The sequence below is a fragment of the Elaeis guineensis genome, chromosome 14 (assembly GCF_000442705.2).
Source record: "Elaeis guineensis isolate ETL-2024a chromosome 14, EG11, whole genome shotgun sequence".
Taxonomy (NCBI): Eukaryota; Viridiplantae; Streptophyta; class Magnoliopsida; order Arecales; family Arecaceae; genus Elaeis; species Elaeis guineensis.
In genome coordinates this window covers 43,036,305-43,043,071 of record NC_026006.2, presented here as the reverse complement: position 1 = coordinate 43,043,071, position 6,767 = coordinate 43,036,305, and positions in this window count along the sequence as shown.

Below are 6,767 nucleotides of genomic sequence, written 5' to 3'. Positions count from 1 at the left end.
CTTCACGTTGCTGCTATCTTCCCATCCTAAACCCGCCCCCTATTCTTTATCTTATAGCAGTGCATGCAGTCATCCAAACAGCCCTTAATGTGCATGAAAATTGAAATTTAGAAGGCTACACTTTGGCAACTTTTGTAGCTGTCGTTCAGATAGTGATATTGGCCACAAGGGGGACAAGCCACAAAATTTTCTGGTTTTCAGCTGTTGCTGGTTCTTTTCCTATGGTGGTTAATTCTGTTTTCAAGGTGTAAGATGTCCTCTTCTTTTATATCATGTGAATATATAGCAACAGATACTTGCATTTTCATCGACAGCAGAATGTCAAAACACATTCCAAGCATGTTGATTTTTCCTGCATTTTATATAAAACTTTATTGAACCAAAGTTTGTGCATATCAAATGAAAAAATTGGTAAATGCTTAAAGAGTTATATCTTTATGAAAGATGTTGTACATTCATAAATATTCATCAAATGACCCTAATTTATTAAATTTTTCAAAAAAATAGCATGTGATATTATAATCACATATTTATAACAAAAAATACTTATTGCATTATTATTAAATTAGTTACCTTTTATGTAACACATATTAGCTTCTAATCATTTTTATTTGGTGATATTTTAAAAGTAAAGAAAACAGAGATATTTGATATTTATTATGATGACAAGTTATCTGTTTGCGTATTCATCATATTGGCTTATCACAACTCTATATTATCAAGAAAGAAAATCTACTTGGTGAGCTGGATAACCAACTTAGATAGCTAGCCCCCGAAGGTTAACAATTGTGCTTGAGAAATCTTGTAACTTTGAACTGACAATAGATTACCTGTTCACCATGTTAAAAGAAAGCTAGCACATATAAATTGACTCAGAGAAAGAACAACAACGTTTCAGATTTTTAAAATTTGTGCTGCACTCATATTGTATTTGATACTTCATCATCCTCAGTTTGCCATCTTTTCTAGTAATTTACTTTCCAATCACCCTCATCATGTCATTTATTGCCCATGATGTCCTGGGTTGCCAAACCTTGGGTTAGTTAATTGTAATGCTTGTGTTTCGAAGGCTTGAAGTTTCTTCATCACTCTAGGCTTGCGATATTGTGATTGCTCAACAGAGAGAGTTCTGTGATTCAAGTATATGTCTTCCACTATAATACCCAACAAGTGGACTCTGTGCTCACCAAATTTGCTCTCTTGCACAACGCAGTAATATCACATTGATGGGCACAAGGTCAAAAGTTATGTCAGTGCAGTGATTAATGATCTCAACCTTTTTAAACTATATATTTAGAACCAAATAATTTTCCTAGGAAAGTAATGCAGGCATAATGGGATCATATGCTATATTTTCTCATTTACTTCTATTGCTAAGGTTTACCACTGATTAATTTCACAAGTCAGGGATCCCTGAAATAGACCTTAGGCTATATGTGATCAATTTTACTGGATATAAAAACACTCATGAACTTAATATCTGTACTGTTTTTGCTCTATGTTTGCAAATACCTTTTTGTTTATGATAGTTATCTTCCTTTATTGGCATGTCCATTGAAGCTGTTTTATATTGAATTGTTTTCAACATGATATCTGGTAAAAATAAACTACCTCCAAACTATATGTTACTTTGAACGTCATAACAACCTCTCCTTCATCATGAAATTGTGTTGTACTTCACTCTGTCTCCAAGTCTATCTGATATATAAACCCTTCTATGGGGCTTGTCCTGCAGTAATGAGCTTCATTTGATCATAATCCTGAAATCTGGCATGCTAAAGAGTCATTTACCCCTGTAAAGAGAAGATCTTGGGCATTTGCGATGGATGTGAGCAGAAGAACAGACAGCTGTGAAAATTTTCAGTTATTTATATAACTTGATAAATGCACTACTAGTGCAATGCTCCTATTTAAGAAAGGTGGCATTCAGGACAAAGGTTTTCCATCCACATATTAACAGCAATGGAACCATTTGCCTTGTTATCTTAAAGGGGCAATGGAGCCCTGCGCTTACCATTTCCATGGTTATTCCTGCTTTTTTCCTTGTAGAGTCTTTTACTCAATTTGATGCTCATAGCAAGTTCATTATCTGCAAGTCAGTCAAACCAAAACTTTGTACTGAGTTCGTTTGACTCCATGGCTCTCACGGCATTTAATGCTGTGAAACCCATGTCCCTGCACAGCTACTCCATTTTTTCACTTCACAGATACTCCCTTTGTTAATGTACACTCCCAACTCCTCTTCTTGGAGGAACATTGTAATGCTCCTATTTCTCTTTTAAAGAGAGAGAAGAGAGTCCAAGCAAGATACGTACGTTTAGCCAAAAAGATCACAGAAGCACCGTGTAAAAGATGAGGATTGTCGAATACCGGTTTGGTTGACTGCCACCCGGGAGTTTGCTTTATATTGCATTTGAGATTTGAGATCCCGTATATAACTACAGCTTTTCTGCCACGTTTCCTCTAAATTTCTAACATTGCCGACAAATAGGATCTGGAGAAGAGATGTAGATTTTATCATCTAATCTTATATTTATAGGACTGTTTTCTGGCAAAGAGGGACCAGTTAGTGGTGTATTACAGAGCACATACTACTGCTTCATGTTCAACAGCATTTATGCTTAATATTTTTCTTGGTCATATTTACATGCATTTACGCATACCATAAAATAATATATTACAAGTAATCTGGCTGTTTTGATTGAAATTATCGAGAGGATTTTTTAACTACCACCATTGTCAAGCTGCTATCTAGTTTTCTGTTACGCTTTACTGGACCACATAATTTTCAGTGTCATAATTTTTGGTTGTTTTCCAACTTCCAACGTTATTAAGTTGTATGCGGTAAGCTAACTTGGTCTTTTCTTCTGGTGGACCATTGAGGCATATTTATTCGTTTGTATGCGGTGAGCTAACTTGGTCTTCAAGTCTTGTGTCTTTTTCCCTAGCATCTGGCTGTTGGTCCAGTCAAGGCTCAGTCTGTCGCGGACTCTGTCTCCTATGCGCTCAATGGTCCAAGTTCTGATGAATTAATGAAGGATATGGAATGGGGGTCAATGGCATCTCCTTAGTAGAACAGTGTGCCATGTCTGGCGGTGCACCGGCCTCTTGGAGTCTTTAAATTGAAGTACTACTATTCTGGCTGCCAACTTAAAGTCGTACCCACCGCCCAACATTGTTCAGCCTGTGCCTGCTGGTGAATGATACCATAGAGGGAAAGTGGCAGATTGTGAAAGTGTAGATATTTATGGAGCGATGTCTCAAGGGAGCAGAAGGTGGATTGGATTGTCAGTTTAGGCCAGTCATTGTGTCCAAGGGGCTCTGGCTGATCGATTAGCTCTTGTTTCAACTATAACGTAGAGCTAAAGGTATCCCCTCTGAGAGGGGTATTGAAGCCTCTATAATCTAAGTTAAGATTGCTTGATTATCTTTATTTTTCAGGTATAGGATTGTGAGAGAGGGATAGAGAGTATATGAAAAGTATATGTTCATTCTCCCGTTACAATAACATGCACAAAAATATCAATAATATTTGAACTAGTATAGTAACAATATGGTAAATAAGCTTAATGTTCCCTTTCAAATTCACAGTGGTAAAGTAGAAGCCGGCTTGAGTTTGAAAAGCAGATTACGAAAGTGTTTAGATGGATGTGTTTTCATGAAAATATCAACAATTTGGTCAAGTAAGATGATTGAAAACAGTGCCACGAACAATGTGTCGGTGCACAAAATGATAATTATTTTCGATATGTTTAATGGCTTTCGTAAAATATCATAATTAGCAATTTGGACAGCACTTTGATTGTCATAATGAAAACAATCGCACCAAAATGTTTAACTCCTGTACCTTTTAACAACCAATATAACCAAATGAGCTCCCGAATAGTATCTGCAATGGCACGATACTTAGCCTGAGTATTGGATCTAGCATTAATTATTTGCTGCTTGCTTTGTTAGGATATAGAAGAATCTCCCAAAAAGAAATAGTAGCCAATAGTTGAGTGTCTATTAGTGGGCTCCTGTGCCCTAATAAGCTCATGTGCCTTATCAACATTTGAGTAGGTATATAAATCAAGAAATGAGTGTGTAGAAAACTAGAGACCATAAAATAATGCATCCTTAATATAATGGAGAATGTAGAGCACAGTGGTAGTGGATGATGTGCTAGCTAATAAATAGTAACTAACTAGACGAATAGCATGCACAATTTTAGGATGGGTAATAGTCAAATAAACTAAACTCCCAACCAATTGTGAATATAGGATAGCATCACTTAGTGGTGTGCTTTTCGAGGGAGTGAGTTTTAGCATTAGGCTAAGAGTGAAAATGGTTCAGGTTAGACTAGGTCATGAGTGATCCTGACCCAATCTGATTCCTTGATTAGATTCTAATCTTGAACTCAGTGCCAATTCAATAAAAAATTAGGTTGGATCGGGTTGGGTCCACGGTCAAAATTTTTGACCCAATGGATCATTTGGGTCGGGTCAGGTTCAAATATAACCCAGTCCCAACTTGAAAAATTCAGATTTGAGATCGGGTCTGGGTCAAACATAGTAAATTATGTTTTAATTACTACATAACCAACTATTATTAGCTACACAAAATAGATAATAAATAATATTGCTCTCAAAATAAATTAGAACATAAATATAATTTTACATCTGTCTTTATGTTAAAGTCATGCTCAAACAAATCTTAAATTATAACCTAGAGATTCAAATAGGTTTGGATCCTAACGGTACACTAGATTTAGATCGGATCGGGTCTGAATTTAGCAAACCTAGACTCAACATAAAAAATAAAATATATCTAATTTTAGAACTTGATCTGGCCTTACGGGTCTTTAAAAATAGGTTGGATTGGGTCTAAGTGGGTCAGGCTAGATCAGCTCACAGTCGACCCCACCCTTTTGCAACCTTATCAAGAGAAGTTGGAACAATTTTATGATCAGTCAAGTCAGCATTGGAAATCAAAGTAGAAGCTATGTAGCTTGGGAAAGACAATATCCATCGGGGCAACAGGGGACCTCAAGATCAAGAAAAAAGAAATGAGAGGATCAAGATCTTTCGTTTCAAAATGCTGATTGAGAAACTATTTAAGATTAAAAATACTAGCAAAATTATCATCCATAATAATCATATCATTCACATATAGCAGTAAAAAAATAGTCCTTTAGTTGTTCGACGAGCAAGGAGTACATAATCATATGAATCGAAAATGAAACCAAACTGACTAGCAATAGTATTGAAGTTAGCAAATCAGCCTCATGGACCTTGCTTGACACCATACAAAGTTTTCAGACTTTGTTTGGAAGATGACCGAGACTAGAAGGAGATTGCATACATTCCTCTTTAGCAATAGAAAGGGATTTTTTGTGTAGCTATGAGTGCTAGCAGGCTTTGAATAGAAAAATGAGTGATTAATGCAAAAGAATTCTTTATAGTTGATATCGTATTCTTGTGTAAAGCTTTTTGCCAGCAGATGGGCTTCATTCTGTTCCACATATCCATCTATCCATGTATTGATTTTATAAATCTATTTGTAATCTATAGCAATTCTATCAGGAGGAAGATCAACTGGATCGCACGTATGAGTTTTATCCAAGGCCTTCATTTATTTTTGCCATTGCCTGCCTTCAAATGGGATTAGTACTAGTCCCATAATAGGATTGAGGCTCATGTATGAAAATATGGATGGAAAAATAATCATAATCATAAAGATGAATAGATAGTTCTCTTACTCTACTCACCCGAGTAGAGCATCGAAATGATAGAGGAGAAGAAGACGGTGGATACGACTTAGTATTGGAGGAAGGATCATAGTTAGGATCATCCATCGGAGCTGACAGCTTAGGAGAAGCCGTATAAGTGACATGAATGAGCTCATTAAAAGAATTGTCAGGAGAATCTTCTGAAAACAACTCAATAGGAGAATTTGTAAATAATCGAAAATGAGATGTAAGAGGAAAATGGAACGATGACATTGTGAAAAATATTTTATGTCCCCAAAAAGAACATGATGAGATGTATGAAGCCGGTTTGAAATGAAATCTCAACATCTGTACCCTTATGCTTAATTCCATACCTAAGGAAACAACATTACTGTATATAAGGTTCTAGTTTATTATGTTCATGGGGTCGAAGAAGAACAAAATATGTACAACCGAACACTTTAAGGGTACTATAGTTAGGAGGGGTATGTTCATATGAATAGAAGGAACTGAAGGATTCTTGAACCATGCAATGATCTGAAAATTTTTTCAAAACCGGTTCAAAATTGGGTGAATTTGATGGTCAAAGAAACGGGATTGATCTGGTCAACACTTACTAAACCGGTTGACAATAGATGACGATGCATCAAATCACATGACATGGCAGATCACATACTGATGTGGCTGATGATGCGGCAGCTAATGTGGTAGGCTAATGCGGCAGCTAATGTGATAGGCTCACATGTCCATTTACATGGCTACTTACCTAGCTACTAATGTGATACTTGCCTGGACTAGGGACTACTTGAGTTAACTGGATTTGGTCCTAGGCCAGATCCCTCTTCCAGATTCACTTGAGATGGGTCCAATCCGCTTGGGCGTGGTCCCCCTTTTTCCTTGCGAGGGCTTGGATCCACATCCTAATCACGGCCGCTGTATTGCATGCACCAGATGCAATTGGACCGCGCAAATCCCACGGTGAATAACACACCACGCGACCTCTTGTATTTCATCGATTCTCGATTGCGTGCTCTCCACCATATATATGCTTCAGGAT